This window comes from Cheilinus undulatus, linkage group 1 (assembly GCF_018320785.1).
Source record: "Cheilinus undulatus linkage group 1, ASM1832078v1, whole genome shotgun sequence".
NCBI lineage: Eukaryota > Metazoa > Chordata > Actinopteri > Labriformes > Labridae > Cheilinus > Cheilinus undulatus.
In genome coordinates this window covers 32,209,911-32,221,464 of record NC_054865.1, presented here as the reverse complement: position 1 = coordinate 32,221,464, position 11,554 = coordinate 32,209,911, and positions in this window count along the sequence as shown.

Genomic DNA, 11,554 nt, shown 5'->3' with positions numbered 1-11,554 from the left:
ATGACAAGAGGAACAAGGCAGGAGGAGAGAGGGGTGATGTCAGCGCAGGGACACAGCCATACAAAATTTAAGCTGTGAGGAAAAATCAGGCTCTGGGAATGGCTTGAGAGACAGGCTTTTAAAAATAATCAGAAAAAAATAACTTATGTTCAAAACCAAATTTCGTCACCTTCTTTTTGAAAGTCTCAAAAAGCATTTAGCGCCACATGTCAGCATTACTTTTCTCCTGACATTAAAATTTGCCTCAAGACCAGCATATTGTCAGGCCATGATCTCTTCTAATCATTCTACTGCAATGGCTAGGATTTAAATTAAAATATTTGGGACATTTGAGACAAGAAACAGAGAACTTTTTTTTTTTTTTTTGCAAATAATCGCAAATTAGATTCAACAGCAGTATGGACTGCTGCAATGTTCAAATCCCAGAAGTTGTAATATTTCTCTTGAAATGTGTCAAAATACCAATTTAATAAATCAATTTTTTGCAGCAGCAGAGATTTCATGCACATTATGCAAACATTCAAGTGTCAATTTTTTATAATCGTTTACAAAAATCCTCCTTCTTGTGTTTTATGTGTTTTTCTCAATCAAAATAAGTGATATAAAAATGATAGTGCCCTTAAACAAAGTAAATGACATCAAATTTGCAATACAAGCAAAAATAGTTAGCTCACTTTACCTAAAATTGATGAAGCCTAGCATTACTTCACAAAAGTCATACCCCAGCTGCGATCAGCTGGTAGCCAGCCTCACCTCCCCCACCCCAGCCGCCTCCTTTATAGCTTAAAGCTTGTTGCACACCCATATTCAGATTCATGCTACTATGGATTAATTGCTTCGGAAATAATTGCATTGTTTTCAATACACATTAGAAAAAATACATTAGGCTAACCCAAGAATAATCGCATATGAAATTGCAATATTTGGAAAAAAATGGCAATCAGATTATTTTTGCAAATCCTTCAGCCCTGGTCTGTTTCCTCAATAAACTGTCTAACTTACAGTGGGTCATCTTGCAGTTGGAAACACTTCTCTAAATCAGGTCAAACTAAAATCATAGATAATTTGAATCAAGAACAGACCTTTATTTTGTGCAATATTTTTATGATTAGTGTTGATTCACATCCAAGTTTTCCAGTATCTGAGCTGGAGTTACACAAGCATTTTTAAAGTCATCAGTAAAGCTAACCAGAATGCCGCAAATGCAAATGCTGTGATTCTTATAGCTGTCATACATTTTTAAAGAAACTGACATATTTTGTACATTTCTAAAAACACTGCTTATAAAATAAGAGAATACCGATCGAAGAAGGTCTGCAGCCAACACATCTTTGGGACAACCTTTTCCCATTGCTCGTTTCGAAGTATAATGAACAAATTTTAAGTGATTTGCATTTCTGTGTGTTGATGAGCTTTTATTAGCCTAGCTTCTTTCAAATTGTGAACTGCTATAGATCTTTGGTTAGATCTAAAAATCCTGAAGAAACCTATTAAAGAAAAGAATAAATGAATAAACAAAATTTGTCTGAAAAACTAGATGTACCTTCCTATGCAGCTCTAACAGTTGAGGGGGCTGCTGTAACAGTGTACCAACAGTGCAGACGGTCCATAAAACCCTCCAGACAAGCTGTCTGTCACAACATTTGTTTGCCAGATTACATTCCTCACTGCCACTGCGAGTGGCAATAAAACAGGAGAATTTATCCAAGCCGCATTGCGCTGGTAGCTCAAAATGCAATATGTCTGCAGTCAAATATGTTTAGAGGAGGGACAGCAACAACAATGCCGTATGCTGAGCCCTTTCTCCATGTTCTGAAACTTTTCAGACTCGAGCAGGCCAGGAGGACAAAAGAGTGGGACGTCTACGAGGACTATCAATACATCCAAACAGGGGCATGCATTTCTCATAAAGTGGCTCCAAAAGCAGAGCGAGCCAATGGGAGGGGGCTGCTTGATCAACCCATAAAGGGAACCTCAGTTATGAACCAGCGAAAGAAAAAGGGAAAGAAAGAATCGGGCGAATGGGGGGGAGAGGAAAGACACTGAAAGAAAAGGTCATGAGTGGCAGTTGATTTGAGGAGTTTCTGCGACCCCACAAAGGGCCATGACATCATCAGGTATTGAAGTGAGAGAGGAGGAGAAGGGGTTCTTTAAAAAGCTGGCCGCTTACAGAGGCCGTAATTACATTTGTGCTAAACATGCCCAAGTGCTCCTGTGCTGTGGGAGGAATCATTTTCAGAGGTGGGGGTTGGAGGGCTGAATTAATCAGTTCTGTTTGCTGTGGGGACTCTTTATAACAAAAATCTTTCTCACCAAAAGCCTACACTCTAATAACAGTATTTTTCTAGTATCCTCTGGCCTAAGAAGAATGAATTTGTCTTTTGGACTTATTCCTCCTGACAGCTATGAGTGCAAACCCACCCTGAAAACTCAAACTTTTCTTATGTCAGGATTTATCAGAACAAGTTTTACTAACTCCATCCCTGCTAGCCCTGGGAGCATATAAAGCCTTTGCAGTGGATGGTGGGTAGGCATGAAGGAATGCTATTAAGTAAGTTATGCACATAATGAATCTGAGCAATGCTTGGGAAAACTTCAGCAACATTTATTCCTCTTTCAGTTTAGCCTATTTCTCAGTGAAAGGAGCAGGCCAAGTGGTGAATACAGTAAATCACTCTTTAGTTCTGCCAGAGCTGCTTTCACCCAAGGCCGCTGCCCCCGAAGACTTCATCTATTTACAGCTGCACGGTGAGTCCAATCTCATGTCAAGTTTTTAAATAGGCCCTAATTATACAATGCTTCCCCTGTTGGTTGTGTCATATTTAAAACAACAAAGATTCTCTTGTTATCAGATTGACATCTTTATTGAAAAGTGGTTAAGGTATGAAATGGTGGGGTGATGTATTTCATTCAGATTACACAGTTGTGGAGACTGTGGTGTAATGTGAGGGTGACAAATTCACCAGTCGTATGATATTTGCGGGCTCGGGGCTTTTTCTTGCTGCTGCTGACACGCTACAGTCCAGCATGATGTGTCATCACAATCCTGACAGACCCACTGTGGCTGCGCCGCCGCATGCTCATCCAGCAAATCCAATTAGCTTTCCCAAGATGACACCACTCTGCCATCGGGATGACACGCTATAATATGATGAAATTATACACAAACAGTTTAGATTCAATCTGAGCCCTGAGGGACATGAGTGCCAGGAATCATATGGCAGAATGTTAATGCAAGGCTGACAGCTTATTCACTGGATACAGTTTAATCCACCCTGTTCAGTCTGACTGAAGAGTCTTCAATACTCTTTTAGATGCATAACAGTAAACACAGATGTGTGTTTACACTGACAAAAACTAATCTTGTTTGTCTTGACTGACTTTGTCACAGGCATAAAGTGTTTATGACTGATCCAAAAGCGCACAGTTAAAGAAGGGTGAGGAGCTGGTCATGAAGTCAAACTCTGACAGCAGCAAACAGGGGAAAAGAAAGACAAAGGTTGAAATGTTTACAACAGGCCTGCACAATATGAGAGAAAAAGGTATGCTTGATAACATTGTTAAATTATGTATTCACTTAGTAAGTGAAACAAAAACAAATAGTAAAGAGTGATTATTAGCTATAACTTAGAATTTTATAAAAAATAAGCCCAAAATGCATTTCCTTTATGTTCATAGTCTGCACAAATATGCCTAAGGATGCCTAAGAGACTGTTCTTTAGTTGAGCATCAATTTGAATTTAAAGCATAGCTATAACATATTTAGTCCAATATCTTACAGATAATAAACATACACAAAGCACTGAATGTTTACATGAAATAAAATCCTTTTGTGTGTGAATCCAGACTTTTGCAGTGGGATTTTTGAGACATTTTACTGTGATAACTCATATCAAAATAAAGATGAAATTACTACTAATTGCACAAACCTGCTTCTTCCAGTTGTATTTAGCTTATCCCATCCACACAGTGCAATTTACAGAGTGGATTTCAATGTTACACTGTAAGACCAAACAGTTGAAGGCTGTTATAAAATGAGTAGTGTTCATTTAAAAATCTAAAATAGCTTTTTCAGGTCAATTTTTCCAAGGTAATACAAAATATTTTTAGTTTTAAGTAAACAGTTTTTTGTCATTGTACTGACGTTATTTGACAATCGTCCCTAATCTGCAGTTTTCCCAGAAGGCCTTTGTGCATTAGCCACTTTTGCACCATGAGTGAAACTACTGACTCAGTTAGAGAAGTCCCACCTGTAGGGAGCATCTATAATGTACAGTGGATGGTATATTGAACACAATGGAAGAATACTTAATGGTTCAGCATGTATTTTTCACTTACAGTCACTTAAAGTCCCTTACTACCTTGGGTGGCATTATTATTCAGGATTAGTCTGTGGAAGAATAAGGGAAAACTGCAGTGTATGAAGACCATGTAGCTTTGAAAAAAAGTACTTAAATTTGTTGTTATGAGTTGGATACAAACTGAATTTAAAGCATACTAAAGTTTCTACAGTGCAGTTTAACATATAAAAGTCAAGTTAATCCAACATAATGTATGAGTAATTATTACTTAAAAACTCTATTTCCACTACTTAAAAACTTTAATCAACAAAAAATTTGCACATTTTCAACTTGTTCAGTTTTACAGTGTAGTTTGTACTTTGGAAACTTAAATGCATGGCTGGATGTGGTCCCTTCCCCCAAGAACATTATAAGGAGAAAGGTTTCCAATGCTGTGGATGGTAGATGGTCGTTGTTTGCTCCTCATGTTATTACCTGTTATTAGTGGCGACATAATTACAGTTTATGACAAACAATGAGCAGCGATACATACAAGCATGATATGAGGTTGATGAATACATCAAGAAAACACAAAACAGTTAAACAAGCAACAAACTGGGAAACGTGAACTCCAATTATAAAAATATATCTTTATGTTTTGACCAGATGATCAGATGTGTCTGCCTCAAAGTGTTTGTAAAAATAACATTGTCCTCTTTATGAATGTTTGATTGTCCAGACTCTCCAAAGATGTTCCCAAACATTCTCACACTGAGTGGACTTTAGTTTAGCATCCAGCAATGATTCCCCACTCAATGGATTGGATCTTTCTTGCCTCGAGCTCTTATCCATTTTCTCCTCACCATGATCTATTTTATGGATGTTCCTCCATGATGGCTGCATGTTGCCATCGATGGTTTACTTTCTTTATTTCTCTAAGGACTAAGAACACCTGTCTGCTTTAATCACTAAGTCCTTCCCAGCAGGAATGCCATCACTGAATGGACACCTAGCTGCTATCTGACATTGATAGAAACAAGATAGTATAGATCCTCACTCTGCAACAACAAAGAAGCAGCAAAGAGATCAACAGCAGAATGTGTCTGTCCTCCTGGTAATGCTGTCTGTTCACAGTCTGCTGCCACCATGACTCACTAATATCATAAAAGGAAGGATACAAGAGCAATGACTCACTATGTAGACATGAAACATGGATGAATGAAATCATATTTCACTAGTCACTCCAATTATGTGAGGGCTCATACTCATATTCAGAATGACACATCTAATGCATTTTCCCAAAAACTTGACTAGTCATCTATAAATACAGAAAAAACACACAAGAGATTAAATAAGTTTCATTGTTCTTCACTAGCTGTGCTCTTTTGTAGGAAATTTAATGATTTGCTTTGTGGTCTGTCATCATTTCAGGAAGAGACCTCAGTCATTGTTAGAGTTTACTCACATCTATGTCCTTATTTGTTCCAGTGGGCAGCAGCCTTGGCAGCTATGAAATAATCTACCAGTGAGGTTAACAAACTACATTACTGCCACTGGACTAACAAAACAACTCTCACCATTTGACTGAAAAAGAGACAGAAACTGCCCCTCAATGGAATTTTTTTTCTTAATGCAAATAATGACTGCGCAAAGAACTGATCGTTTATCAGTTCTTCATGGAAAACAATGTGTCCTTGAATGACCAATGTTTGTACACACAGAGTTTTATGAAAGGTCCCATTTACGATTTCACATGAAACCCCCACCACCACCCCCGGTGGTGAGAGATAAGAACAGAGATTAATCAATATGTAACCCTACAGAAAGACAGACGCACACACAGTGGACTGTTGTTGTCTAACCTGCCACAGCCTTAAGGCCACAAAATGAATGATTATAACAGTAAATTTGGTTTACTGTTTTGTTTTCTCCACTTTCTGCTGTTTTTTTCTCTGTGCTGTCACCTGAATATAATTGGTAGTAGATGGCAAGGTTGTTGCAGAATGTCAAACAATCAGATGTCTTTCTTTCCAGGAAAGAGAGGAAAAAAGTAGGATTACTGATATTTCTGAGTAAAAAGGACTTACAGTAAACTTGGCCTTCAACTCTGGCATTGGTGTAGGTGTTTATTTCAGCTAAAGCCACTGTAGGAAACCTTCTTAGCAGCAGTAAAAGGTAGGATTATCGCCCCGCTTGTAAAGACTGCCAACCTATTTAGGTAAAGTGTAAAAAAGCGACAGGAACCACAGCTGATAGTTAAGTCAAGGCAGGTGTTTGTGAAAATTACAGCTGCAGCAAACAGAATGGGTGATCTGTCAGAGATGTCTACTTTGTTAGTTAGACTGTGTGTCTATGAGGCAAAGGATAAAGTGTATTGTGTTAGCATGTGGTTGTGAACTTTACACTAAAAAGGAAAGGTGTTTCTTTTAAACAGACACCTTTGTGAGTTTAGCTGAGCAAGTGGCACAGCTTTAGCAATGACAGCATCAGTCTGACATGGGGGCTCTTTCCAAGGCTTTGGGCAACACCTGAGAATCTCAGTTGGAATGGGTTTCAAAGGTTTCACTGATATGTGACATGAATTTACATTCAATGGACAGTTTGACAAAAATGTTTTGTGACACATTACATAACAATAATAAAAATAGCTCGGACTTACATTAATCTTTCATGAGATGCAAGGTCGCTTTATAGAAGAGTAGAAAACAGGACATAACACAAAAGACAAACACTAAGTTGAGTGTCTGCAGGGGGTAGGTTTAGGAGAGACTGTAAGCTGTGGTGAACAAGTGGTGCTTGAGGAGTTTCTTTAAACACGTCCAAGGATGGAGCATTGCAGTTGTTTTTTGGAGAGGTTGTTCCAGAGGATGGGGGATGTAGTCCCGAAGGCTCTGTCTCCACAGGTACAAAGTTTGGTGATGGGAACAGTGAGAAGTGTCTGAGGATCGGCGGCTCCAGGTCGGGGTTCATGGTTGAAGGAGGTCAGAGGGGTTCTGGGGGCAAGGGCATGAAGGGATATGTAAGTTAAAAGTGACTTCTATTGCAGTGTTTCTCCTCTATGCATCCAGCAGCAGCGGTGCAAGTACATTATTTTCGTCCCTCACGTCCAACTCTGCCATTTTAGATTCAAGCTTAATGTTATTTCCTCTAATCCTGCGCATCTGGAGTGTAATCGGCCACGCTCCACGATGGTGAGAGAGTGGCCTGCTGCAGCTCTAACAGACGGGGCAGGCTCAGGGCATACGCAGTACAGGTGTCATTATATTGCAGAGGAGCGCTGCTATAATCCCAAGTTTTATTTTAAGGCACGTAGGCTAGACGATGTTAAAAATGTGTATCTGCTAGCTTACTTCTCCGTTAGCCTCGTCCTTTCCAATTATGCACTGATGGTCGCAGTGAATTGGCTGTCAGTGAGATCAGTCTGCGCTAACTTCTGATTAAAGATTAATGTATAAAACAATGCATTTTCTCTTCAGTAATATTGTAGCTGCTGCTGTTTGGTTAACAAGACAATACGTGTCTGAATTTAACATACAGGTCCGATATGACACGGACAGTCAGACAGCAGTTTATGACAGAGAGATGAGGGAGAGAGAGAGAGACAGGAGCACAGAGGAGAAGATCAATACAGCCACACACTGCATAAACTTTGTGTTTATTGTTAGGGTAAAGATGCAGTTTGAATATAGATTTTTTTTAATTACCAGTGAACTCCAGTAGTACTCATGTTATCATTAGATTGTGTTACAGAGAAATGATGAGCTGTTAATCTACATTAGCTCTATAAACATCAGACCCTAGTGTGATACTACAATATAGACCAGACTCTAACAGTGTTTAATGAAGATCTAACAATGTCAGAAATATTTTCCTATTATTCTGAGTATCAGTAAATATAGAAGGGGTGTCTAAACTCTGGGTTGTGGGCCAACTGTGGCCCTTGGTCGTTTTGAATTAGCCTGCAAGAAATCCATTAAAAAAGGCCCACATAAGACCATAAAACTTCACTATATTTCTTAGTTTGACTAGGAATGCACAATGGGGAAATTTACAAATTAAATTTAGCCTATATCAATACCAATATATAAATGTAGTTTAGACCCAACACTTCAGTCCTTGAAACAAAGAAACATACTTCAGTCTCTAGAACACATTAAAGTTTAAGTAATAAGGATGAACACAGAAAAAGACTTCAGCTGTCAGTTGGTTCTGCCAAAAGCAGGAAAAAAAAAAAGATGAATACAAACAAAAGGATTCCAGCAGCAAATAGTAGCACAAACTGAGCTAATTTGCTCCTATGTCTGATCTCAAGGTCTGATTTCTAAATCATATTGCTCTAATCATCTTTAAGCACCACAATTTTTTAAAGTTAGTCAGCTTCCAGCAGTTGGCTCTTGTTTTGTGTCTAAATATGGAGATGAACCATCAGCGTCTCTCTTCTCTGTGATTGGCTGTTTGCTTTGGTAGACATTAATGAGAGCTGCAATTTAGGCTGTTTTGGTTTTGTTTTCCAAGTACATTCATTTACTATATTTTGGGTGCATGTTAGTTTTAGAGATGTAACAAACATTTTATATATTGTGCTACAGTTTTTTTGTTCTGTGCTACAAGATTATCAACCTCTGTAGCACCAGCGCTATGGGCAAATAAAGTTAATGTACAGCCCTGAAATGTAATTATTACTTTTTCTTAGTATACAAAGGGACAGATGAAAAATATTTTTGTTTTGTTTGCTCACTTTGCTGTTTTAATTTCTGGTTTTGAGGGGAGGAAAGATTGAAAGAATAGACTAAGGTAAAAGTGCAGTGTCTTTGAATCAAATTTACTCAAGTAGAGGTAAAATAACTGGTCTCTACTCCACTAAACTTAAAAACGAATTCACTTACAGCGTATTTAGAGCAGTAATACATAATTACTTTTGATATTTGAGAGGTGGGGTGAAAATATGAAATATTATCTTGCAAAATAAACAAAATGAATATTATTCAAAACAGCCATAGAATATGAGCCTCCAACCAGGTTGATAGCACACCTTTATATATAAGTTAAAGTGTAGCTGCAAAAATGTGTTTAGAGGTCATACAGATGTTCTACTGACTGTCTGGTGGCAGCAGAGGTCAAACAGCTGTAACATAAGTGATGGGAAGTTTGGACCACCATTTTATCAAATTTAGGTTTTATTACTTTACTTAGTAACATATGCTGTGTAATATGAGAAGTACATTAATTCCCTCAGAAATTGCCGATTAAAATGTCATTTTAAAAACACGCCAAAAAGTACAAGTTGGCCTACATGACAAAACTCAGAGAATGGTAACAGTAGTCATGATACAGGCACCCCATTCCTCCAGCCTGTGATGGCTGTGGCACACGCGCTTCACCTCCGCAACTCCATCCTAGGGGAAACACTGTATTGTGTTGCCTAGTCGCATTTGTTACTTTCAGGGGTTGGCTTTCTTAACTTTCGTGGGCCTGCTTTATTTTGTCAGGGGAATTAGTTTACAGTTGCGGCAAATTCAGACAGACAGCTGAGGACAATCCATTGCCATCCACTGAGAGTCATCAGATGGACAATGTAGTGAGTATTTCATGTTTTTATAGAGATGTTAGACAATATATTTATAAAGTATTGTGAGAATGTGTTTTTATCATTTGTAGTTTTGTTTCATGTGCATGTGAGATGCAGTTCTTTGTAAAATAGAAAACACTGAATGTTTTATATCTTTATTTGTAGTTTTAACCATTATGTTAATATGGATCATGTTTCAATAAATAAGAGAAACCTTACATTGACTCCACGTTGTTGCCTACACTACAGTAAGTAAAGTAGCTATTGGCTGACCTAAAAGTCACCAGAAGTCACTGAATAATGTCAACGTCTAATTTGCATAATTGGCCATGTGCATGTAATTGTAATGGATGCTGTAGAGGAATTATGTCACACTCTTGACTTAGGCCATTATACTAAAGGAGTAGGATTGCATGATCTGTTCAACTGAGGATGCTGGTGATTTCACCAGAGGTGGCAAGCATCATGAAGAGCTGATTAAGGATAAAAAGGGTAAAAATTTTCAAGAATCGATTTTTTTTTTTAATAAATAAATTAAATACTGAGTGTATCTTAAGCGGCAGACTCGCTGCAAGTAATTTCCTCTGTCTGCTGTCTCAGACACAGATGCTTCAGGTGTATGGCTCGTTAGTTTCTCTGTTGGCATTAGCAGTGCTGGGTGTTAGTGTGTTAATGTTGGTGTGTTTGACACACTTGCATACTGCCTGAACTGTGTATGGAGCCTTGGTTTACTCAGCCAGCACTGATTTTTTGAAAAAAAAGTTTTAAAACTCACTGTGGAATCTACAATCCCAGGTAACCTGACAAAACACACCTGCTCTTCTATAGCACCGTTTACTGTGAAAGTTTTACATTTATGACTGCTTTTCTGCTCAAGCCCAAACAATTTATTCATATTAAAATATTTCGCAATTCAAGCACAAATTACAGTTTTCTTTGTTATTGTAATTAATTGAGAGGAAAAAATGCTCCATGCATTTCATACACTCTCTGTCTTTATTTAATGTGCAAATGAAATGAACACTACACCTGTAGCTTATGGAGCATATGCAGATCTCCAAGGCCAGTCTGGTTTGACTGAGCTGTATACATGCAAGAAAAAGCTTATCTCCATGGAGTCTCGATGTGTTAGCCCACCTTCAAGAAATTCAGATACATACAATTTTAGCCTAACATATTAACATGCATTTTAAATGTCTACCTTAAGTGAGACTAGCACAAATATTTGACTTTTCCTAGCCTCACGTAAGCATACCGAGTATGACTGCAGACAAATTGACAGATGTCTGCATGCAGAGTAAAAGAAAGACTGGACTGTTGCCATTTATGTTGCAGCTAGAATGAAAAGACCAAGGCATAGGCTACATATTGACTATCAAGGTAATCTACATAAAGTAAAAAAGATGGTATACAGTAGCATGGTGATGAAAAGGACGCCCTGAACAAAAAGAGGAAATGGATCAGTTGCACAGTAAAACTGGTTGCTGAGGTGAACTGGAACCCCCTCAGAGTTCAAAGATGACAAGTTTCCCACAGAGAAACACCAAAGCACTCAATTCAACATGTCTTCTTCTGTCTCCATGGAACAAAATTCAGCTTGTTGTGAAAAAGATTGTGCTTCATTAGGTTTTAAAAAGATTTGCATATCTTAGAGCCCCTCTAGTGTAAATGGTGTGGCTATCTAGGGGCCTCTGGTAGGATTATT